General features: G+C 42.3%; 1 pseudogene across 1 annotated transcript in view; it reads left to right on the top strand.

Moving 5' to 3' along the window:
• LOC143803759 (cytochrome P450 2A6-like) overlaps positions 1-23,963 on the top strand; it is a 143,358-nt pseudogene extending 119,395 nt beyond the window's left edge. Inside the window, exons 7-9 of the transcript XR_013220957.1 lie at positions 7,320-7,507; positions 21,731-21,872; positions 22,909-23,963. The product of XR_013220957.1 is annotated as a cytochrome P450 2A6-like (transcript). The remainder of the gene's footprint in view (positions 1-7,319; positions 7,508-21,730; positions 21,873-22,908) is intronic.
• Positions 23,964-26,859: the final 2,896 nt, after the last annotated feature.

The raw sequence follows: 26,859 nt of genomic DNA, 5'->3' as shown, positions 1-26,859 counted from the left end.
TCTAGCGATATCGTTACGATATCGCTGTGTCTGACACGCTACTGCGATCAGACACCCTGCTGAGAATCGTACGTCGTAGCAGATCGTTTGGAACTTTCTTTCGTCGCTTGATCAACCGCTGACATCGCTGGATCGTTGTGTGTGACAGCGATCCAGCGATGTCTTCGCTTGTAACCAGGGTAAACATCGGGTAACTAAGCGCAGGGCCGCGCTTAGTAACCCGATGTTTACCCTGGTTACAAGCGTAAACGTAAAAAAACAAACCGTACATACTCACCCGTCGGTGTCCTTCAGGTCCCTTGCCGTCTGCTTCCTGCTCTGAGTGCCGGCCGGAAAGTGAGAGCAGAGCGCAGCGGTGCTGCGATCTGCTGTCACTGTACGGCTGCACTCAGAGCAGGAAGCAGACGGCAAGGGACCTGAAGGACACCGACGGGTGAGTATGTACTGTTTGTTTTTTTACATTTACACTGGTAACCAGGGTAAACATCGGGTTACTAAGCGCGGCCCTGCGCTTAGTTACCCGATGTTTACCCTGGTTACCCGGGGACTTCGGCATCGCTCCAGCGCCATGATTGCAACGTGTGACCGCAGTCTACGTCGCTGGAGCGATGATTATACGACGCTGCGACGTCACGAATCGTGCCGTCGCAGCGATGAAAATTTCAATGTGTGACGGTACCCTTACTTATTGTGTGTCACTGTTCTCCACTATTCTTATCTAATCTTATACTTGGTTAACCTCATGCTGCCCCAACCCCCGTACTTACAATGTATTAAATTGAAAGTGAAAATGTGTTGCAAATTCTTAGTAGTAAAGCTCCTCCTCTAGACTAGATGTTTACTAGGTGTGCGTCTTTCAAGCATCTCACAGCTGCTACTCAGAAGAGGAAGACTGTAAGAAGTATTATCCTTTCAACTAACTTTGCATCAGTTAACTGTGAGTACATGAGGAATAACAGTATTACTGACCACTATATCAGTTGTACAGCCTGGCAATAATTTGTACAATTGTTTTTAGGAAAAACAATTGTCATTTGGATTGTGAATGCAGAATTAAAAACCTGAGAATGTCAAAGAAGCGTCACATTAAATCAGCTGTATTTGAACATTTCACAATCACTCAAGATAGAAAACATTATGTCTGTCAGTGTATGACAAATGATCCAGACGAAAACAAATGTTGTGAAGCCAAGATCAGTGCATATTCAGACAAAGATAAAAATGCTCCTATCAGAGCTCCTAATCTAAAGAGACATTTGCAGCCCTTCCATCCAGAAGTACTGAAAGCAGTGGATGAGAAAGACTGCATCCAAACCAATGAATCAGTGCCCAGCTCTTCCAGCCAAAGGAGCAGAGAACTTTGCAGCCATCAGTTGCAAGATATTTTGTCAGTGACAAAGTTACTGTGACAATGACAGTAGACACATTTAAAAAACAGATTACAGAGCTTGTTGTAAAGGATAGTGTGCCTATTTCATTATTTTCACGACCAGCTTTTATGTGTCTGAATGGGGAAATGGCCCGCAAGCTTGGTGTTTCTCTGGAGAGAGTATTAGAAAAGTAGTAATCGAAGAAGCTTTTAAACAAAAGGAAGAACTTAAAAAAACTCTCAAGGGGCGCTTTCTGTTTCTTAAAATGGATGCCTGCACACGTCACAGAGTGAACTATTTTGCCATCAATGTCCGATTTGTTTGTGACAAAAATGACATAGTTACCAAGACATTGGCAGTAAAAGACACCAAAGCTCATCACACCAGTGAGTTTCTCCAGGTCTTGGTGGAAAAGGTTCTGCAAGACTATGAACTATGCTTCAAATATGATAAGTACTATTAAGCTAATTAATGATAGTAATGATGGTGACCAGCAGCTAGAAGAACATTCTGGGTCCACAGACACAGAAATGTTTGAAATAGAGGAACACAGTATTGTAACTGAGGAGCAAACTCAAGTTGCTTCAGATGAACAGCAACATGATAGTTTAGATGATCTTGTTGAAACTGTGTCAATACGTTCTTTCATTCATCACATGCGCTGTGTTGTGCATATGCTACAGCTGGCTATAAGAGACAGTCTGCAAGAAGGACATGCTGCTGCACTGATTGGCAAGGTAAGAAGATTGGCTATTGTTGCCAGAACCCCTAAAGTTGACTCAATTTTGAAGAGACGTGCTGGAAAAGGGGCAATTATTGATCAAGCCACACGATGGGGCAGTACTTACTTAATGATTCAGCGCTTGGTTGAACTGAAAACCTTTCTTGTAGACATGGCTAACCCTCAACTGACGCTAAATGAAAGTCAGTGGAATCAGGTGACTGAGCTGGAAAAATTGCTAGAGCACCCATTTACAGTGACTAAAAAATTACAAGCAAAGGACTTACCTCCAGGTATTTTGTTAAAGGAGTGGAAGAACCTGATGTTTCGCCTGTCCCAAAGAGGAGGGTTAATTGCTAGTGGCATTGCTACATCAATGAAACAGAGAGAGGAGCTACTATTACAAAATAACATTCTTTTGGCAACTGTTTATGTAGACCCAATGCATCAGATTCTTCTAGATGATCAACAGCTAACTAAAGGAAAAGAAGCTCTGTTTGAAATAGCAGTAATGATGAAATGGTTGCAGAACAGTCAGGAGGAACAAGAAGAATTTGGTCGTCCTGCCACACCTTCACCCTCATCAACTGATGAAGAATTTAATTTTGAAAAATATTTGGATCACAAGGACCGTGCAAAGCGTTCCCGCATAGAAGAAGAGTCATCCCCATCAAAGAACACAGCCAGTACATTTCAGCAGAACTTTTCATGTTCACTAAAAGAAATTGAGAAATTTGACCGTTCATCAAAAATAACAGAGCAACAAGCGACTCCTCTGTATCCTGACATTGTCAGAGATGTTGCCCGCGTGGTTACTGCTTTGCCACCAACCCAAGTTAGTGTAGAGAGGTTGTTCTCTGCTCTCAAAATAATTAGATCAGATTTGAGGGCATCCATGAAGAAGGATCTGACAGAGGCAATACTTTTTCTGAGGACAAATTTATAGATTTCTTCTTATTAACTGCATAACAGTATTTATTGCATATTTACTTACAAGAGTTTAGAAAAGTTTATAAAAGTTATTTGCTATATTCTAATTGTATTCTAATAAATATAGTTTTTGCTGTAAGTGGTCTGATTACTTATATGATGGTGAGAAACTGAATAAGCACCATGTTAATATTTTACAACAGTAAATTTATTGTTACAAATTGGCTATTTATGAAGGAGTCGGAGTCAGAGCCGGAGTCGGAGTCGGAGACGGAGTCAGAGTTGGAACCTGATAAAATCCAGGAGTCGGAGTCGCAACTGTGGCTTACCGTCTCCACAGCCCTGGAGACACATACTGTATATATATATATATATATATATATATATATATATTTATTTAATTCAGCGCTAGATAGCAGAAAAGCTGGAGAATGCAGGGGAATGTACTGTAGTTACCTCGAGTCGCGATGATTCACCCTCTGCTGGATGAACTCATATGAACTCGAGCCTGGGAACGTTTCAGAATATTTTCCCAGGCTCGAGTTCATATGAGTTCATCCAGCAGAGGGTGCATCACCGCGACTCAAGGTAACTACAGTACATTCCCCTGCATTCCATTCATTCACCAAGTTTTACAGGCAGAAGCACAGCTGCATTAACAGAGCTCCTGGGTGTAAAATGATTTAACCCCTTCAGATGGATTTACAGCGTGGGACAAGACTGAGTGACGGAAGGTATGGAATATTGCTGTTTGTTTTTTTAACTTTATTTCAGGTGACAAGGGTCTTCAGGTGGATTAAGAGTATAATGAAATATTAAAACACTATGTGTCTTTATTTCATTCAAATACTTTTTAATAATGTGTGTGTGTTTTATTAACCATTTCATACTATTGGATTAATAATAGATAGGTGTCATAATTGACGCCTCTCCATTATTAAACTGGCTTAATGTCACCTGTTATGACCTGGTGGTTACGGAGCAGTACTAAGATGACCTGGTTGGTAAAACCAATCATGGACAAGCTCAGAGGAGGTGGCAGCTCCACCGACAGTAATCACTATGATGACCTGGTGATTACGGAGCAGCACTGAAATGACCTAGTGGATAAAACAAATAATGTACAAGCTCTGAGGAGGTGGTAGCTTTACTGACTGCAATCCCTACACCTAACACCAACACTAGAAATAGCCGTGGAGCGTTCCTATCTCTGCCTAGACACCTCTTCACAGCCTAAGAACTAACTACCCCTGAAGATGGAAACAGAAAACTATCTCGCCTCAGAGAAACCCCCAAAGGAAAGATAGCCCCCCACAAATATTGACGGTGAGTGGAGAGGGAAATGACAAACTCAGAAATGAAACTAGATTTTAGCAAAGGAGGCCATTACTATCTAAATAGACAGAGATAGAAAAGGCTACTGTGCGGTCAGTATAAAAACTAAATGTCCGCGCAGAGTTTACAAAAAATAACCTCCACACCGACTCACGGTGTGGAGGGGCAAATCTGCTACCCCAGAGCTTCCAACTAGCCTGAATAATTCATAATGACAAGCTGGACAAAAGAGACATAACTTAAACCTGAACAGAAGGTCAAAAGCAGGGATACACCCAAGAACTAGCAGAACTTATCTTAAGCTGAAATGGACTGGCCAACAGAGCACTTCCAGGAGAGGACTGAATCCACAGGAAAAACATTGACAGCTGGCATTGACTACAGACTAGAGCCCAGTTAAATAACAAGACCAGGGAACCGATTAGTGAATGCAGCTGCTAAGTTCCACTCAAAACCACCAGAGGGAGCCCAAGAGCAGAACTCCCAAAAATACCATTCATAACCACAGGATGGAGCCCAAGAACGGAATTCACAACAGTCACCTTACAATTGCAAGGTGACATTAACCCTTCATTACCCCATATCCCACCGCTACAGGGGAGTGGGAAGAGAGAGGCTAAGTGCCAGAATAGGCGCATCTTACAGATGTGCCTTTTCTGGGGTGCCTGGGGGCAGATGCTTTTAGCCAGGGGGGGCAATAACCATGGTCCCTCTCTAGACTATTAATATCTGACCTCAGTCACTGGCTTTCCCACTCTTGTGGAGAAAATTGCGTGGGAGCCCACGCCAATTTTTTCCGGGATTTAACCCTTTAATTTAATAGCTAGAGACCCCAAATTTGACACAAAGACACTTCTTACATTAGTAAAGAGGAATATGTAATAAAAGAAGGGATATGAGATGGTTTACTGTATATAAACCATGTCTCATATCCTGTCGGGTTTGTGAAGGAGATAGGAAAAGCCGGCAATTGAATTACCGGGTTTTCTGCTATCTAGCGCTGAATTAAATATAAATATATATATATATATATATATATATATATATATGTGTGTCTCACTGACATATATATATATATATATATATATAGACTGTACTGTATATATGTTTTTAAGAATATTTGAGCAGATGGATCCATGATATGTCCATTTTGCAAGCCTGCGAGAAAAAAATCGCCGTACGGAAGCCATACAGATGCCATACGGATGACACACGGATACATTTGTGTGTAAAAATCGCATCCTCACATTGAATACGGAACAGTGTTTTGGGACAATTACTGCGTATTACGGCCGTAAAAAACGGACCGTATTTACTTACGCCTAGTGTGACTCCGGCCTTATAATGAATTTTTCTCATTGTCTCCTGCAGTAAAGGAATTGTAACACTTTTCCAATTCTTTGCTATATTGACTCTTGTAGCTATAAGGATGTGGCTTGTAATTACTGCGTCCTAGTATTGGAGTTGCTCTAATTTCAGAGATAATAAAGCTGATGCAGGATCCCACACTATGTCATATCCCAGTACCCCTGAAATCAAACTATAAATCTGTAACCAGTAAGTGCGGATTAGGGGACATGACCACCAAATATTCAACAAATCACCCGCCTCTGATTGACACAATACGGGGTGAAATACCACCTGTATAAAATCTTCCTAGAAGATTCCAAATGGTTTATGCAATGTGAAGACTTTTTGTCTATCTGGAACGCCTGTGACCATTCTTCCTGGGTATTCCTGAGAATTTATAGCTTATTATGCTCTAGAAATCCATTTAGAAGAGTCCCTATTAATAGAAAAATAGTATTCATACTCAGATTTTAAGCTTTCTGACCCATTATTCATACTGTTCATAAAATGTCTAATTTGAAGGTATTTGAAAAAGTCTCTCTTATTAATGCTATATTTATCCACTAGTGAAGAAAATGGAGATAGAGCATTAGCTTGCATCAAGTTCCCCAATCGAGTTATTCCACTTTCTATCCAATTATCTAGCTTAAGGAATGGGATGGCATACTGCAGTGTTTCAAGCGGAACATTATCCAATCTAAAGGGGACCAGTTTATATCCTATATTTTTATTCCTCCAAAGGTTTATTCCAGCTATAATTGTAGGGGAATTATTGGAAGAGAAATTTCTAGATAATCTTAGGTGCCATAGGAAGTGGGACAATATGAGCACTTTTGTGTTACATTGTTTACATTTTGTTGCTACAGCGATTGACTACCTTTCCTCTCAGCTCCAGATCCAGATCTACTGTTATCAGTCTTGCATAGTCATAAGTATCTTGACCACATCATTGGCTGTTTACAGAGCAGTTCTCCTATTCACCACTCACTTTCCTGAAATTTTCCAATGGCCCTTCTATCTCTATATACAAATACAGTGATAAAAGTGTAAACTTTAGAACATGCCACTGTCACACCTGAATGTTTTATAGAATCACATTCAACTCAGAAGAAGGACAAATCTACTAAACTAGAAATGTCAGTCAAGAAGGAGCGATGGATTCCCAGCAACAAGGAACTGAATAGCCTGGGTAGCTGTGGGCTCCTAAAGACACATATTGAGCATACCCATTTTAGGCTATGTGCCCACAATCAGGATGTAGCAAAGTTTTGGAAGTAGCATATTTTAGCTGCATCCAAAATGTTGCATTCTAATCACGCGGGTAAATCCGCATGTGTTCATTGAACAATGAGGATTTATCGCATATAATGAGCACAGTGGGCATCAGGTTTCTATAAATCCCATCCACTGTGCTTGTAACCAATAACTCAGCAGTTTGGACACATCGCAGGTGAGCTGCCTCCAAACTGCTGCTATTCTGGATTGTGGGCACATACCCTTAATTTTTCAAGCAATCTTCAGCTGTTATTTGGTTGTAATTGCAAAATAGATATAATTTGAATATAATTCTAGATTGAAAAATATTTCCATTGTTCCATTTTTGTTAACTTCAGAGAAGATCCACAATGAAATTGACAGTGTAATAGGGAAAGACCGCTGTCCATCAATAGAAGACAAAAGTAAAATGCCGTATACAGAAGCCGTAATCCATGAGATCCAGAGATTTGCTGATGTTGTTCCTGGAGGAGCTCCACATGCTGTCAGCAAGGACACAACCTTCAGAGGATTTCACATTCCAAAGGTAGAGTACGCTGCTCCTCTCAATCTTTGATCATATTTGCCAGCCTTTGGTGGTTGGTATCAGCAAGATGGGTAGCTTAGTGGTATGAGAAGAGTGCCTTCACAAATTTTCAAACATGGTCACTCTCTCTTTTAGGGATCTTGGTCCTCCCTGCACAAACTCCACCCAATCGTCTTTCCAAGTCCAGTCTCAACCTTTCAGAAACATAAGAACCTTCTCAGGGCCAGAAAGATTTCTTAACTGTAGTACAGGAGGTCTCACCTTTTTTTCTGGAGCTTCCTAAGCATACAATCTTCTCAGTCTATGAATCAAATGCAGTATGTAGGACTCGAGTACATCGGACAGGATTGGATCCCTTTGTCTCTAGTGGCGGCCATACCTACAATGGAGGAAATAAGTATTTGATCTCTTGCTGATTTAGTAAGTTTGCCCACTGACAAAGACATGAACACTCTATACTTTTAAGGATAGGCTATTTTTAACATTGAGAGATAGAATATCAAAAGTAAAATCCAGAAAATCACATTGTATAAATTATATTAATTTATTTGCATTTTGCAGTGAGAAATAAGTATTTGATCCCCTACCAACCATTAAAGGTCTGGCTCCTACAGAGCAGTTAGACGCTCCTAATCAACTCGAGACCTGCATTTAAGACAGCCGTCTTACATAGTCACCTTTATAAAAGGCTCCTGTCCACAGACTCAATCAGTCAGACTCTAACCTCCACAACATGGTTATGACCAAAGAGCTTTGTAAGGATGTCAGGGACAAGATCATAGACCTGCACAAAGCTAGAAATGGCTATAAAACCATAAATAAGATGCTGGGTGAGAAGGAAACAACTGTTGGTGCAATAGTAAGAAAATGGAACAAATACAAAATGACTGTCAATCGACATCGATCTGGGGCACCATGCAGAATCACACCTCTTGGAGTATCCTTGATCATAAGGAAGGTGAGAGATCAGCCTAAAGCTACACAGGGGGAGCTTGCTAATCATCTCAAGGCAGCTGGGACCACAGTCACCAAAAAAAAACATTTGTAACACATTACGCCTTAAAGGTTTAAAATCCTGCAGTGCTTGCAAGGTCCCCCTGCTCAAGAAGACACATATGCAGGCCCATCTGAAGTTTGTCAATGAACACCTGTATAATTCTGTGAATGATTGGGCGAAGGTGCTGTGGTCAGATGAGACTGAAAATTGAGGTCTTTGGCATTAACTCAACTTGCTGTGTTTGGAGGAAGAGAAATGCTGCCTATGACCCAAAGAACACCATCACCACTGTCAAGCATGGAGGTAAAAACATTATGTTTTGGAGCTTTTCTCTGCTAAGGGCACAGGACTACTTCACTGCATCAATGGGAAAATGGATAGAGCCATGTACCGTAAAGTCCTGAGTGACATCCTCCTTCCCTTCGCCAGCACTTTAAAAATGGTTTCAGCAAGACAATCACCCAAAACATACAGCCAAGGCAGCAAAGGACTGGCTCAAAAAGAAGCACAATAAGGCCATAGAGTGGCTATAGAAAACTTATGGAGGGAGCTGAAGCTTGGAGTTGCCAAGCAAAAGCCTCAAAATTTTAAAGATTTAGAAATGATCTGCAAAGAGGAGTGGACCAAAATTCCTATTTACATGTGTGCAAACCTCATCATCAACTACAAAAAACGTCTGACTGCTGAGCTTGCCAACAAGGGTTTTGCCACCAAGTATTAAGTCTTATTTGCCAGAGGGATCAAATGCTTATTTCTCACTTCAAAATGCAAATACATTTATATAACTTAAATAATATGATTTTTCTGGATTTTATTTTTTATATTCTATCTTTTAATGTTAAAATTAACCTATCCTTAACCCCTTCGCGCCATCTGCCGTACTAGTACGGCGCTGCCGGCACTGTATTTGTGCCAGCCGCAGTACTAGTTCAGCGGACCGATCACCGCGGTCTCGCTCTGAGCGCCGCGGTGATCGGGTGCGGGTGTCAGCTGTATATGACAGCTGAAACCCCGCAGCAATGCCCACAATCGGCGCTATCGCCGATCGTGGGCATTTAACCCCTCTGATGCCACTGTCAGTAGTGACTGCTGCATAGAGGTGGATCGCGCAGGGACGGGGGCTCCCTGCGCTCTCCCACCGGAGCAACGCGATGAGATCGCGCTGCTCCGGTGACCTGGAAGGAGTCCCTGGATCCAAGATGGCCGCGGGACTCCTTCCGGGTCATTTACTGACCTGGCTTGCCGGCGCCTGCTGAGAGTTCCTAATAGCAGGCGCCGGCAAGCCTCTGGAACGTGCCTGTCACATTGTTGATCTGACAGAGTGCTATGCACACTGTCAGATCAAAGATCTGATCTAAAACAGTGATGTCCCACCCTGGGACAATGGTAAAAAGTGAAAAAAAAATAAAATACAATGCATAAAAAATAAAATAAAAAATCCCCAAATAAAGAAAAAAAAAACATTTCCCAGTAATACCATTTATTTTTGTAAATAAAAAAACAACAATAAAAGTACACATATTTGGTGTCGACGCGTCCGTAACGACGCGCTCTATAAAACTATCCCACTAGTTAACCTTTTCAGTGAACACCGCAAAAAATAAAAATAAAAAACAAGGCAAAAAACAACGCTTTATTAACATACAGGCGAACAAAAAGTGGAATAACACGCGATCAAAAAGATGGATATAAATAACCATGGTACCGTTGAAAACGTCATCTTGTCCCGCAAAAAAAAAGCCACCATTCGGCATCATCAACAGAAAAATAAAAAAGTTATACCTCTCAGAATAAAGCGATGCAAAAACAATTATTTTTTTATATAAAATTGTTTTTATTGTGTAAAAGCGCCAAAACATAAAAAAATTACATAAATGAGGTATAGCTGTAATCAAACTGACCTGAAAAATAAAGCTGCTTTATCAATTTTACCACACGTGGAACGGTATAAACGCCCCCCCTAAAAGAATTTCAGGAATTGCTGGTTTTTGTTCATTCCGCCTCCCAAAAATCGGAATAAAAAGCGATCAAAAAATGTCATGTGCCCGAAAATGGTACCAATAAAAACGTTAACTCGTCCCGCAAAAAACAAGATCTCACATGACTCTGTGGGCCAAAATATGGATAAATTATAGCTCTCAAAATGTGGTGATGCAAAAACTATTTTTTGTAATAAAAAGCATCTTTTAGTGTGTGATGGCTGCCAACCATAAAAATCCACCAAAAAACGCTATAAAAGTAAATCAAACCCCCCTTCATCACCCCCTTAGTTAGGGAAAAATAATAAAATTTTTAAAAATGTATGTATTTCCATTTTCCCATTAGGGTTAGGGTTAGGGCTATGGTTAGGGCTAGAGTTAGGGCTAGGGTTAGGGTTAGGGTTAGGGTTGGGGTTAGGGCTAGGGTTAGGGCTGGGGTTAAGGTTGGGGTTAGGATTTCAGTTAGAATTGGCGGTTTCCACTGTTTAGGCACATCAGAGGCTCTCCAAACGCGACATGGCGTCCGATCTCAATTCCAGCCAATTCTGCTTTGAAAAACTAAAACAGTGCTCCTTCCCTTCCGAGTTCTCCTGTGCACCCAAACAGTGGTCCCCCCAACACATGGGGTATCAGCGTTCTCAGGACAAGTTGGACAACAACTTTTGGGGTCCAATTTGTTCTGTTACCCTTGGGAAAATAAAAACGTGGGGGCTAAAATATCAGTTTCATGGAAAAAAAAGAGATTTTTTATTTTCACGGCTCTGCGTTATAAACTGTAGTGAAACACTTGTTGGTTCAAAGTTCTCACAACACATCTAGATAAGTTCCTTTGGGGGTCTAGTTTCCAATATGGGGTCACTTTTGGGGGGTTTCTACTGTTTAGGTACATCAGGGGCTCTGCAAATGCAACATGACGCCTGCAGACCAATCCATCTAAGTCTGCATTTCAAACGGCGCTCTTTCCCTTCCGAGCTCTGCCGTGTGCCCAAACGGTGGTTCCTCCCCATATATGGGGTATCAGCGTACTCAGGACAAATTGGATAACAACTTTTGTGGTCTAATTTCTCCTGTTACCTTTAGGAAAATAAAAATGTGGGGGCTAAAATATCATTTTCGTGGAAAAAAAAATATTTTTTATTTTCATGGCTCTGCGTTATAAACTGTAGTGAAACACTTGTTGGTTCAAAGTTCTCACAACACATCTAGATAAGTTCCGTGGGGGGTCTAGTTTCCAATATGGGGTCACTTGTGGGGGGTTTCTACTGTTTAGGTACATCAGGGGCTCTGCAAATGCAACATGACACCTGCAGACCAATCCATCTAAGTCTGCATTTCAAACGGCGCTCCTTCCCTTCCAAGCTCTGCCGTGCGCCCAAACAGTGGTTCTCCCCCCATGTATGGGATATCAGCATACTCAGGACAAATTGGACAATAACTTTTGTGGTCCAATTTCTCCTGTTACCCTTGGGAAAAAAAAAAATTGCGGGCTGAAACATCATTTTGTGGAAAGAAAAAAATGATTTTTTTAATTTTCACAGCTCTACATTCTAAGCTTTAGTGAAACAATTGGGGGCTAAAAGTGCTCACCACACATCTAGATAAGTTCCGTAGGGGGTCTTCTTTCCAAAATGGGGTCCATTGTGGGGGGTTTCCACTGTTTAGGCATGTCAGGGGCTCTCCAATGGCGACATGGGTTCCGATCTCAATTCCAGCCAATTTTGCATTGAAAAGTCGAACGGCGCTCCTTCCCTTCTGAGCTCTGCCATGTGCTCAAACAGTGGTTTATCCCCATATATGCAGTATCAGCATACTCAGAACAAATTGCACAACAGCTTCTGAGGTCCAATTTATCCTGTTACCCTTGGGAAAATAAAAAATTTGGGGCAAAAATATCATTTTTTGTGAAAATTAATATGAAATTTTTTTTACGGCTCTACATTATAAACTTCTGTGAAGCACTTGGAGGTTCAAAGTGCTCAACACACATCTAGATTAGTTCTTTAGAGGGTCTACTTTCCAAAATGATGTCACTTGTGGGGGTTTCCACTGTTTAGGCACGTCAGGGGCTCTCCAATCGAGCCATGGGTTTCGATCTCAATTCCAGCAAATCTTGCTTTGAAAAGTCAAATGGCACTCCTTCCCTTCTGAGCTCTGCCATGTGCCCAATCAATGGTTTACCCCAACATGTGGGGTATCAGCGTACTCAGGACAAATTGTACAACAACTTTTGTGGTCCAATTTCTCCTGTTACCCTTGGTAAAATAAAACAAATTGGATCTGAAGTAAAAATTTTGTGGAAAAAAAAGTTAAATGTTCAATTTTTTTTAAACATTCCAAAAATTCCTGTGAAGCACCTGAGGGGTTAATAAACTTTTTGAATGTGGTTTTGAGTACCTTGAGGGGTGCAGTTTTTAGAATGGTGTCACTTTTGGGCATTTTCTGTCATATAGACCCCTCAAAGTCACTTCAAGTGTGAGGTGGTCCATAAAAAAAATGGTTTTGCAAATTTTGTTGCAAAAATGAGAAATCGCTGGTCAAATTTTAACCCTTATAACTCCCTAACAAAAAAAAATTATGTTTCCAAAATTGTGCTGATGTAAAGCAGACATGTGGGAAATGTTATTTATTAACTATATTATGTGATATAACTCTCTAATTTAAGGGCATAAAAACTAAAAGTTTGAAAATTGCTAAATTTTCATAATTTTCGACAAATTTTTGTTTTTTTCACAAATAAATGCAAGTCATATCGAAGAAGTTTTGCCAATATCATGAAGTACAATATGTCATGAGAAAACAATGTCAGAATCACCAGGATCCGTTGAAGCGTTTCAGAGTTATGACCTCATAAAGTGACAGTGGTCAGAATTGTAAAAATTGGCCCTGTCACTTAGGTGAAAACAGGCTTCGGGGTGAAGGGTTTAAAATTATAGACTATTCATGTCTTTGTCAGTGGGCAAACTTACAAAATCAGCATGGAATCAAATATTTATTTCCACCACTGTATAGTGTGTGTAAGTTTTTATAGTCAACAGGTTTCTCGCTCTCTTTCTTGCTCACTGTGTCTCTATCTCCTGTGGAGTGCGAGCTGTTATGATCATTAGGGTCCCTTTTCTATCTCTTCTTTAGTTTGTAAGCTATTATGGTGAGCATGGTCTTCCTTCCTATAGAGTGTAAGCTCTTATGTTCTGCAGCTTCCTCTCTCTCTTTCCAGTAGTTGTAAGCTCTTATTTTCTTCAAGGTCTATTCTCTCATCTGTAGAGTGTTAGCTCCTATTGTCAGCAGGGTCATTTTTTCCTCTCTCTCCTTTAATGTGTAAACACTTATGGTCAGCAGGGTCCTCTCTCTTTTTCTCTCTATCTATATCTCTCCTAAGGGTTGTAATCTCTTATGATCATCTGGGTTGTTTCTCTATCTCTTCTGTAATGTGTAATCTCTTAAAGGTACCTTCACACTGAACGATATCGCTAGCGTTCCGTGACGTTGCAGCGTCCTGGCTAGCGATATCGTTGAGTTTGACAGGCAGCAGCGATCAGAATCCTGCTGTGCCATCGTTGGTCGGAGCAGAAAGGCCAGAACTTTATTTCGTCGCTGGATCTCCCGCAGACATCGCTGAATCGGTGTGTGTGATGCCGATTCAGCGATGTCTTCACTGGTAACCAGGGTAAACATCGGGTTACCAAGCGCAGGGCCGCGCTTAGTAACCCGATGTTTACCCTGGTTACCAGCGTAAATGTAAAAAAAAAAAAACACTACATACTTACATTCTGGTGTCTGTCCCCCGGCGCTGTGCTTCTCTGCACTGTGTCAGCGCCGGCCGTCCGGAAAGCAGAGCACAGCGGTGACGTCACCGCTGTGCTTTCCGGCTGGCGCTTACACAGTGCAGAGAAGCACAGCGCCGGGGGAAAGACACTGTAATGTAAGTATGTAGTGTTTTTTTTTTTTTTACATTTACGCTGGTAACCAGGGTAAACATCGGGTTACTAAGCGCGGCCCTGCGCTTAGTAACCCGATGTTTACCCTCGTTACCCAGGGACCTCGGCATCGTTGGTCGCTGGAGAGCTGTCTGTGTGACAGCTCTCCAGCGACCACACAGCGACGCTGCAGCGATCGGGATCGTTGTCTAGATCGCTGCAGCGTCACTAAATGTGACGGAACCTTAAGAATAAGCTCTTATCATCAGTGGTGTTTTCTCTCTTTTTTAGTGTGTAAGCTCTTATGGTCAGAGTAATTTTCTCTCTACTGTAGAGTGTAAACGTTTATGATCAGTAGGGTCCACTCTTTCTCATCTGTAGTGTGAAAACTCTTCTTATGGTCAGTGGGGTCCTCTCTCTCATCTGAAGAGTGTAAGCTATCATGGTCACCGGAGCTCTTTCTCTTCTCTCCTTTACATATATTTTCCAAGAAAATACAAGCTTTCCAATATGGAAATTTGCACAAATTTACTGAAAATCTAATTTTGGGGGAGAAATTTGGCAAACTCAGTGAATTTAAATTTTAAAACATGTGCTCAACCTTACATAGGACTGATAACAACATCTCATGAGGAGAATGGTAAAGAGGAAGGTGACTGAGATTTTAGAAGTTAACTCATCTCCTGGAATGCAAACCAGGGTCTAGGAAAGTTTTGTGGCTTGATCTCCTTTTGCAGTGATTGTCTTGTCAATATCAATAAGCCTACAGTCACTCTGTGTGACTGCAGACTTATGAATTCCCTCAGTACACTCACTTTACGCTGCGGGAATTCACCATTTTTTAAGTCCGGACCAGAGGGTATATGTTATGACCCCAATGGCGAGGGTCTCAGAGGAACGTGGAAGTCTGCAGAATACAAAAATCCAGCTCATAGGGCAGTGGTAACTGGGTTGACCATATATCTACTCCTAACGCCAACACTAGAAGTAGCCGGGGATCATTCCTACGTTGATTCTAGATGACACGCGCCAGCCGGAGAATCTAGCTACCCCTAGTAGAGGAAAACAAAAGACCTTTCTTGCCTCCAGAGAAGGGGACCCCAAAGCTGGATAGAAGCCCCCCACAAATAATAACGGTGAGGTAAGAGGAAATGACAAACACAGAAATGAACCAGGTTTAGCACAGAGAGGCCCGCTTACTGATAGCAGAATAAAGAAAGGTAACTTATATGGTCAACAAAAACCCTATCAAAATCCACACTGGAAATTCAAGAACCCCCGAACCGTCTAACGGTCCGGGGGGAGAACACCAGCCCCCTAGAGCTTCCAGCAAAGGTCAGGATAAAGATTTGGAACAAGCTGGACAAAAATACAAAACCAAAACAAATAGCAAAAAGCAAAAAGCAGACTTAGCTGATATAACTGGAACCAGGATCAGTAGACAAGAGCACAGCAGACTAGCTCTGATAACTACGATGCCAGGCATTGAACTGAAGGTCTAGGGAGCTTATATAGCAACACCCCTAACTAACGACCCAGGTGCGGATAAAAGGAATGACAGAAAAACCAGAGTCAAAAAACTAGTAACCACTAGAGGGAGCAAAAAGCAAATTCACAACAGTACCCCCCCCTTAGTGAGGGGTCACCGAACCCTCACCACGACCACCAGGGCGATCAGGATGAGCGGCATGAAAGGCACGAACTAAATCGGCCGCATGAACATCAGAGGCGACCACCCAGGAATTATCCTCCTGACCATAGCCCTTCCACTTGACCAGGTACTGAAGCCTCCGCCTGGAGAGGCGAGAATCCAAGATCTTCTCCACCACGTACTCCAACTCGCCCTCAACCAACACCGGAGCAGGAGGCTCAGCAGAAGGAACTACAGGCACAATGTACCGCCGCAACAAGGACCTATGAAATACATTGTGAATAGCAAACGACACAGGAAGATCCAGACGAAAAGATACAGGATTAAGGATTTCCAATATCTTGTAAGGCCCAATAAAACGAGGTTTAAATTTGGGAGAGGAGACCTTCATAGGAACAAAGCGGGAAGAAAGCCATACCAAATCCCCAACGCGTAGTCGGGGACCCACACCGCGGCGGCGGTTGGCAAAGCGCTGAGCCCTCTCCTGTGACAACTTCAAGTTGTCCACCACATGATTCCAGATCCGCTGCAACCTATCTACCACAGAATCCACCCCAGGACAGTCAGAAGGCTCCACATGACCCGAAGAAAAGTGAGGATGGAAACCAGAGTTGCAGAAAAAAGGCGAAACCAAGGTGGCGGAACTAGCCCGATTATTAAGGGCAAACTCAGCCAACGGCAAGAATGTCACCCAATCGTCCTGATCAGCAGAGACAAAACACCTCAAATAAGCCTCCAAAGTCTGATTGGTTCGCTCCGTCTGTCCATTAGTCTGAGGATGGAAAGCAGACGAAAACGACAAATCAATGCCCATCCTACTACAAAAGGATCGCCAGAACCTGGAAACGAACTGGGATCCTCTGTCTGACACAATATTCTCAGGGATGCCGTGCAAACGAACCACGTTCTGGAAAAACACAGGAACCAGATCGGAAGAGGAAGGCAGCTTAGGCAAAGGAACCAAATGGACCATCTTGGAGAAGCGATCACATATCACCCAGATAACGGACATGCCCTGAGATAGCGGAAGATCAGAAATGAAATCCATGGAGATATGTGTCCAAGGTCTCTTCGGGACAGGCAAGGGCAAGAGCAAACCGCTGGCACGAGAACAGCAAGGCTTAGCTCGAGCACAAGTCCCACAGGACTGCACAAATGACTGCACATCCCTTGACAAGGAAGGCCACCAAAAGGACCTGGCCACCAGATCTCTGGTGCCAAAAATTCCCGGGTGACCTGCCAACACCGAGGAATGAACCTCGGAAATGACTCTGCTGGTCCACTTATCCGGGACAAACAGTCTGTCAGGTGGACAAGACTCAGGCCTATCAGCCTGAAATCTCTGCAACACACGTCGCAGATCCGGAGAAATAGCTGACAAGATAACTCCATCTTTAAGAATACCAACAGGATCAGCGACTCCAGGAGCATCAGGCACAAAGCTCCTAGAAAGAGCATCGGCCTTCACATTCTTTGAACCTGGTAAATACGAGACAACAAAATCAAAGCGGGAGAAAAACAATGACCAGCGGGCCTGTCTCGGATTAAGGCGTTTAGCAGACTCGAGATACATCAGATTTTTGTGATCAGTCAAGACCACCACACGATGCTTAGCACCCTCGAGCCAATGACGCCACTCCTCAAATGCCCATTTCATGGCCAACAACTCCCGATTGCCCACATCATAATTTCGCTCGGCAGGCGAAAACTTCCTAGAGAAAAAGGCACAAGGTTTCATAACAGAGCAACCAGGGCCTCTCTGCGACAAAACGGCCCCTGCTCCAATCTCTGAAGCATCCACCTCAACCTGAAAGGGAAGTGAGACATCGGGCTGGCACAAAACAGGCGCCGAAGTAAACCGGCGTTTCAACTCCTGGAAAGCCTCCACGGCAGCAGGAGCCCAGTTAGCTACATCGGAGCCCTTCTTGGTCATATCTGTCAAAGGTTTCACAATGCTAGAAAAATTAGCGATAAAACGATGGTAGAAGTTAGCGAAACCCAAGAACTTCTGAAGACTCTTAACTGACGAGGGCTGAGTCCAATCAAGAATAGCTCGGACCTTGACTGGGTCCATCTCCACAGCAGAAGGGGAAAAAATGAACCCCAAAAAGGGAACCTTCTGTACACCAAAGAGACACTTTGAGCCCTTGACAAACAAAGAATTTTCACGCAAAATTTTAAAGACCAACCTGACCTGCTCCACATGCGAATCCCAATTATCAGAAAAAACCAAAATATCATCCAGATAAACAATCAAAAATTTATCCAGATACTTCCGGAAAATGTCATGCATAAAGGACTGAAAAACTGAAGGCGCATTGGAGAGCCCAAAAGGCATCACCAAGTACTCAAAATGACCTTCGGGCGTATTGAATGCGGTTTTCCATTCATCACCTTGCTTAATGCGCACAAGGTTGTACGCACCACGAAGGTCTATCTTGGTGAACCACTTGGCACCTTTAATCCGGGCAAACAAGTCAGACAACAGCGGTAAAGGATACTGAAATTTGACAGTGATCTTATTTAAAAGCCGATAATCAATACAAGGTCTCAAAGATCCGTCCTTTTTTGCCACAAAAAAGAATCCCGCACCAAGGGGGGAAGAAGACGGACGAATATGTCCTTTCTCCAGAGACTCCTTGATATATGAACGCATAGCGGTATGTTCAGGTACCGACAGATTAAACAGTCTTCCCTTAGGAAATTTACTGCCTGGGATCAAATCTATAGCACAGTCACAGTCCCTATGAGGAGGCAGTGCACTGGACTCAGACTCACTGAAGACATCCTGATAATCAGACAAATACTCCGGAACTTCCGAAGGCGTAGAAGAAGCAATAGACACAGGCAGGGAATCCCCATGAATACCACGACAGCCCCAACTTGAGACTGACATAGCCTTCCAGTCCAGGACTGGATTATGGGTCTGTAACCATGGCAGCCCTAAAACAACCAAATCATGCATTTTATGTAAAACCAGGAAACGTATCACCTCGCGGTGTTCAGGAGTCATGCACATGGTAACCTGTGTCCAATACTGCGGTTTATTTGCTGCCAATGGCGTAGCATCAATACCCCTAAGAGGAATAGGATTTTCTAATGGTTCAAGAGTAAAACCACAGTGCTTAGCAAATGACAGATCCATAAGACTCAGGGCAGCACCTGAATCTACAAACGCCATGACAGGATAAGACGACAGTGAGCAAATCAAAGTTACAGACAGAATAAATTTAGGTTGCAAATTACCAACGGTGACAGGACTAACAACCTTAGCTATACGTTTAGAGCATGCTGAGATAACATGTGTAGAATCACCACAGTAGTAGCACAAGCCATTCCGGCGTCTATGAATTTTCCGCTCATTTCTAGTCAGGATTCTATCACATTGCATTAAATCAGGTGTCTGTTCAGACAACACCATGAGGGAATTTGCGGTTTTTCTATCACATTGCACCGAATTAGGTGTCTGTTCAGACAACACCATGAGGGAATTTGCGGTTTTGCGCTCCCGCAACCGCCGGTCAATTTGAATAGCCAGTGCCATAGTATCATTCAGACCTGTGGGAATGGGAAAACCCACCATAACATTCTTAATGGCTTCAGAAAGGCCATTTCTAAAATTAGCGGCCAGTGCACACTCGTTCCAATGTGTCAGCACGGACCATTTCCGAAATTTTTGGCAATACACTTCAGCCTCGTCCTGCCCCTGAGACATAGCCAGCAAGGCCTTTTCTGCCTGAATCTCAAGATTGGGTTCCTCATAAAGTAAACCGAGCGCCAGAAAAAACGCATCAATATCAGCCAATGCCGGATCTCCTGGCGCCAGCGAAAAAGCCCAATCCTGAGGGTCGTCCCGTAAGAACGAAATAACAATTTTTACTTGCTGAGCAGAGTCTCCAGATGAACAGGGTCTCAGGGACAAAAACAATTTACAATTATTCATGAAATTCCTAAACTTAAACCTGTCTCCGGAAAACAGTTCAGGAATCGGTATTTTAGGTTCTGACCTAGGATTTCTGATAACATAGTCTTGTATGCCCTGCACACGAGTAGCCAGCTGGTCCACACTTGTAATCAAGGTCTGGACATTCATGTCTGCAGCAAGCATAGCCACTCTGAGGTAAAGGGGAAGAAGAAAAAAAAAAAAAAAAAAAACTCAGAATCTTCTTTCTTATAATCCCTCTTCTGCAATGCATTAAACATTTAATACTGGCCTGGCAAACTGTTATGACCCCAATGGCGAGGGTCTCAGAGGAACGTGGAAGTCTGCAGAATACAAAAATCCAGCTCATAGGGCAGTGGTAACTGGGTTGACCATATATCTACTCCTAACGCCAACACTAGAAGTAGCCGGGGATCATTCCTACGTTGATTCTAGATGACACGCGCCAGCCGGAGAATCTAGCTACCCCTAGTAGAGGAAAACAAAAGACCTTTCTTGCCTCCAGAGAAGGGGACCCCAAAGCTGGATAGAAGCCCCCCACAAATAATAACGGTGAGGTAAGAGGAAATGACAAACACAGAAATGAACCAGGTTTAGCACAGAGAGGCCCGCTTACTGATAGCAGAATAAAGAAAGGTAACTTATATGGTCAACAAAAACCCTATCAAAATCCACACTGGAAATTCAAGAACCCCCGAACCGTCTAACGGTCCGGGGGGAGAACACCAGCCCCCTAGAGCTTCCAGCAAAGGTCAGGATAAAGATTTGGAACAAGCTGGACAAAAATACAAAACCAAAACAAATAGCAAAAAGCAAAAAGCAGACTTAGCTGATATAACTGGAACCAGGATCAGTAGACAAGAGCACAGCAGACTAGCTCTGATAACTACGATGCCAGGCATTGAACTGAAGGTCTAGGGAGCTTATATAGCAACACCCCTAACTAACGACCCAGGTGCGGATAAAAGGAATGACAGAAAAACCAGAGTCAAAAAACTAGTAACCACTAGAGGGAGCAAAAAGCAAATTCACAACAGGTATATATGTGTTATACATAATCCCTGCCAGAGCCTGCCCAGTTGGAGTGGTGTCGCTTCCATACACTAGTATAGACTGGGGCAGTGCCCTCTAGTTGGCCACACCCACTGGACTACTGTGTTGAGGACTCACTGCTATTCATTTAAATAGCAACTAAAATTGCAACTTTAAATTAACTAGGCCCCATCCATCTACCTGCTTACTTCCAGATAGCTAAGTGTTGTTAACAACCCTGAATTCTGTAGTGCTGAATCATACATCTTAAAACAAACATACACTTTCATTAAGCATTTATCATAAAACATCTTCCTCTTGCTCCCTCTTGTCTTTGAGTTGGTCTTTAGATTGGTCTTTGGATTTTCTGTCACTGACTATCCTCACATATTATTAATGTCAATGATGTGTATCGTGTTCCAAGTGACTAAGTGAGGTCTAGTCAAAGCCGGAAGACTCAAAGATCAATCCAAAGACTGAAAGGGCCAAGCAAAGATGCTGTGTCTTCTGGAGAAACCTCATAGCATATTAAAAAGTATTTTCGGGGCATTTTCAATTTGGACTAAATTTGATTTGGACTGAATCGATTCTGCCCAAGACAAATTTCAGCAGATTCGTTCATCTCTACTTCATAGGAATAACTTAACAGACCTCACTTTTAACAATTCCATTTTTCTAGATATGCATATTCATACATTCTCTTTCAGGGAAGCTTGGTGTTCCCAGTCCTGACTTCTGTTCTGAAAGACCCCAAACATTTCAAGAACCCAGAGGAGTTTGATCCCGAACGCTTTCTTAATGAGAAAGGCTGCGTTAAGAAGAGTGATGCCTTTATGCCATTCTCTACAGGTAAGATGTTATTACTTGATTGTGCTTTGTTAATACTGAATTTAAGCTTCAGTATGTGAAAATATTTTTATATGGTTGGTTGACAGACTGGTATTAGGAAGATCAGAAATATTACTTGATATGATTTAGGAATCAATTGTTTGTGTGTTTTTAAACCCACTGAATACATTTACATTTATCACATAAAACAGTTTAACATATGACTCAAAGGTTTTTTTGGACTGAGAAATATTCTGCATCTCAGAAAAGGTCTGAGCTATTGTCTATGGTAGGAAGGTGCTAACCTGGCATGTCATGACTCGTAACCAGGATTATCAATTTGATTTTGAACTATTTCTGAACAGTTTATCAATAAATCAAGGACAGGCAATATTTTTTACAGACACATTGTAAAACCATGGCAAATCATTAAGATTATCTGATATAAATTACAGGCAGTACATTGAGACTTTTGACATTATTGCAAAGTTATAAACTTAAAAGTGTTTTCCAAGAATGATCATTTTTATCCAAAAGCTCATTCTGGATGAAAATAATAAACTGAGCATTACTTATTTACTTGCTCAATTACTTTACTTGCTGCAGCGTCCGCACTTCACTGCTGCCTTCAATGATTGCTTAGAGGCTGCACCGCTGACTCCACAACGCTGACTTCACAAATGGCAGTAAATGTCCGAGCTACAGCCAATTATTCAGCTCAGAGTTTTTGCTGATTTAGATGGCATGAGCACCAGAGCTTATTGTTTGGCTGCTGTAATCGTAACATCACACCTGGAGCCTCTGGACTATCACTGGAGGCAGTGGTGAAGACCGGCGCTGGAACGTAGTAAGTATTTAGTTCTCCAATTAGGGAAGTGAAAATTACATACTGACCCTTCAAATCATTCTTCAAACTGTATTATGCTAAAAAGAAAACAGGACGCCTGCCCATCCATCCTCTGTTGATTTACAAAAAGACAATTAAAAATGTTTTTTCTAAATCAAACAATGCCTTTAACTTGACTACTTATGGTGTTTGCTCTTTCTGTTTTCTCAGGCAAACGTATGTGTTTGGGAGAAGGCCTGGCTCGCATGGAGCTCTTCCTCTTTCTAACCACCATACTGCAGAAGTTCACCCTGGAGCCCACTGTAGACAGAAAGAATCTGAGCATAAGACCTGAGCCCAACACCAATGCTTCAAGACCTCAGTCCTACCAGATGAATGTTGTCCCTCGTTTCTGAGCTGAAGATTAACTTATTGACTAAAGGAACCTTATAAGTTCTAGAAATTAGAAAATAAGAAATCTGCTCTAATATAAAAAAAAAATTGAAATAAATACAAAGATTGTGTGCAAAAAAATATACATTTTTTTAATTCTATTTTTAATATCTGTTATGCCTGTACGAGTGTACAAAATATCATATAACTCTCAAGAACTGTAATCATTTTACGCTAAAATAAAGATTAAGCTTGTATGACAAATGTTTTATTTTAGGCAAAGGAGTCACAACTTTTGGCTAAGTTCACATCTACACTGGAGGCTTTGTTTGTAGCTCGGCTATTTTGACCGGTAAAATAGAAGAAAAATGACAAAGGCTCAATTGAGCACATCATAGTCAACTTGGTCTGTCTGGTGCTGCTATTGTCCATCATGTAGCTGCCATTAATTTCTGTTCCTACGATGGAGTGAAACAATAGGTTAAACAGGATAAATATGAATGAAGCTTTATTTTGCTTGTTGCATGTGCATTATTTTGGTGAAAGTTCAGTCTTTAGGTATCTAATATTTCCCATGCGAATTGTGGATTATTGGATCGTGCATATGAGCAGCAACTCACACATTATCCAAAGTGGATGGGATAAAGAAAGATCAGGCAGATATCTTTTACCATTTCAAAATTCTTTCCTTCTTAACTGAGTTCATCTATTAATCAGTTGATACATCTATTATTGTCAACAAATAAACATGACTATTATAGCCAATGGTCAATTTGTCCATTATAGTTAATTAATGAACATGACCATGACAATCAACTAATGCCATGATAGTCAAGTGCCAAACATGCCTCTGATAATAAAATGATCAAACTCTCCTTGATAGTCAAACTTTGAAGATTTACATCAAAAGAAGCAAAGGGAGCTATAGCTTAAAAAGGTAAACATTTTATTTGATTCAATATATAAAAACATACATGAAAATGCTGAGAATAGAGAGGGAGAGAAAAATCCCTCTGTAGGGACACAGTGTACAATAAGAGCGGACCAGCCTGTGGAGGATAAGGTGCTGAAGAGGCCTTTATAAAAATCAGATGCAGCGACAAAGCTTGCAATATACAGTAATTAAGGTGCAGGTGCAGCTAAAAGTGTGGATGAATATAAAGGGTTAACTGCCCTAGGCATAAAGGATCCCCTAGAATAACAGGTATGCGCTCAATGGCGTGAATACATTACCTCCGTGGGCATGGACCGGTTTCCCCGACGCGCGTTTCGCGTGCAGCTTTATCGAGGGGTGAGTGTGAAGGGAGATGTAATGAGGCGCTTTATATATCATGGAGTAGACGAACATTGGTGGCAGCGGCTGTGATGGCGCTCCATCCAGGAAGTCCGCCCACGTCACCGGGTCTCGGCGTCACGCGGCCCCGGCGCTCCTCCCCGCTCGACGCGTCAGAGCAAGGGAGGAGAAGCCGGGCCGCTGCAGACGCGTTGCCCCGGCAACGTCAAAGCAGGAAGTCCCAGAAGCAGCGCTCACCGCTAGGTCCCGTGTATACGTATCGGGAAGGTGTAATGGACTAAGCGTCAGAAGGAGATGTTTTTGTCCTGTAATAAGGGAACAAGAAAGGTGCGTAAGGGACGAGGGAGGTGGAAAACCTAATTTAACCAGTGAAAAAGAGTGAGGACTGTGCGGGCAGTAAAGGGAGAGGTGAAGAAAGGGGGTAAAAAAGAGGTAAAAAAAAGGGGGTAAAAAGTGTGTATATATATCTCTGGGGAACAACGCAACATCTGGTCCATGAAAAGACCGTGCTGTTGGATCACTAAATAACAAAATAAATGATCTTTCCGAATGTGGAAAAACTCAGTGGTGGGATAAGGTTACATTAATATAATGAACATATAATGGGGAAACATTAACCATTAATTGTTAATATACAAATTAAATATGATGAATAAGATTTACAATTCTATTGATGTGTCATATATAATACAATAGAATCACACATAACGTAATTGTGGAAAAAGGGAGAAAAAAGGAAAATACAGGATGGCAGTCCGTTACGTTGAAGAACAGAGTCCATTATTCAAACTGCCGAAGGCGTGTTACTGATCCTGTCTGTATATCTCAGGGTTCCATGGGTGGATAATAAGCCGCCAACAGTGTCCAGAAAAATAGCCACATAATTAAAATGCAAGAGATCCAATCTAAAAACAGTAGATAAAATAAGAAAGTTAAAAACCATGATAGAACAGCTAAAAACAAGGATGTTTAGAGAAATGGTGCAAAACTGAGTACTTCGTTGAGACCAACTGGTTGAACCGATCCTACTCTATAGATCCAACGGGCCTCCAGTTGTGCGAGGGATTTCCTCCAATTACCCCCCCTAGTGTCAATGTGTACTTTATCGATGCCCATGGCTTTCAGCAGGGAGGCATCACAGTTATGGGCCATTTTGAAATGCTTGGGTATAGATTTGAGAAGCATAGGGTCCTCAACCTCCTTAGCATTGATGATGTCACGATAATGTTCCCTAATCCTTACTTTTAAGGGCCGAGATGTGAGGCCTACGTAGACTTTGGGGCAGGGACATGCGGCATAATATACTACCCCAGCAGTATTGCATGTAATGTGTTGTGTGATGGTGAAAGTTGTTTCACCATCACATGATTGAAAGGTGGTAGATCGGAGCATGTTGGGGCAAGCAATGCAGCTGCCACAGGGATAGAACACCCATTTGGGTCCCTTAGATGAAAAAGCCCTATCCAAAGAGGGGCCAGGATAGTAGCTTCGAACCAGCAAATCCTTGAGATTGGGTGATTTTCTGTATGTAATGGGGGGATATTTAGGCAGATGTTTAGAGAGAGTTTGTCCATCTCCAGTAAAGGCCAATATCTCACAAGGGCTGTCTTCATATCCCGCCATTTGCTATTATAGGTGGTAATGAATCGTACCGGTGCGTCATAAACGGTCTTGGAACGCGGTTTTAAGAGTTCCATCCGGTTAGCTCGTTCGGCCCTCTTCAGGCCTCTTTTAATGCTTCTATTGGAATAGCCTCTCTCTTGGAATCGGGAGGTTAAAATATTGGCTTGCTTGTAGAAGCTCTCTTCACTTGAACAAATGCGCTTGGCCCTAAGGAATTGTCCTATCGGTATACTCGAAATAAGGGGCTGCGGATGGGAAGAAGAAGCATGCAAAAAAGAGTTCACTGCAGTGTCTTTGCGGTATATACTAGTTCCCAGATAGGTATCAGGGGCGCCGGTGATTTCAATGTCAAGAAAGTCTATTGATGTTTGACTGCGTTTGTGGGACAACCTTATGTTGTACGGGTTCTGCTTGAGGGTCCCAATAAAGTCCACCAGGTCCTGCTCTGGACCCTGCCATATCAAGAGGATGTCATCTATGTAGCGGGCCCAGAACAGGACCTGTTCAATGTGCGCCACCGGTTTGGAGAAAAAAATCTCCCTCTCCCACATGCCCATAAATAGGTTAGCGTATGAAGACGCGAAAGAAGCCCCCATTGCGGTCCCTTGCTGTTGTAGGTAGATGCCTTGTTTAAAGATGAAAAAGTTGCGCTCAAGGGCAAATTGAAGTAATGTAAGGAGAAACTCTGTAAACTCAGTTTGGTACTCAGACATCCCCAGGAAAGTTTTGGTGGCCCGTATGCCATCGTGATGTTGTATGGAGGTATATAAGGATTCTACATCCATAGTTACCAACCACATATCAGCTTCCAGAGGGATGCCCTCAATTTTCCTGAGGACATCCCCAGTGTCTTTGACATATGAGGGAAGATT

The sequence above is a fragment of the Ranitomeya variabilis genome, chromosome 2 (assembly GCF_051348905.1).
Source record: "Ranitomeya variabilis isolate aRanVar5 chromosome 2, aRanVar5.hap1, whole genome shotgun sequence".
NCBI classification, from domain to species: domain Eukaryota; kingdom Metazoa; phylum Chordata; class Amphibia; order Anura; family Dendrobatidae; genus Ranitomeya; species Ranitomeya variabilis.
Note: the sequence above shows the minus strand (reverse complement) of the source record. Positions and strands in the feature narration are given on the sequence as shown.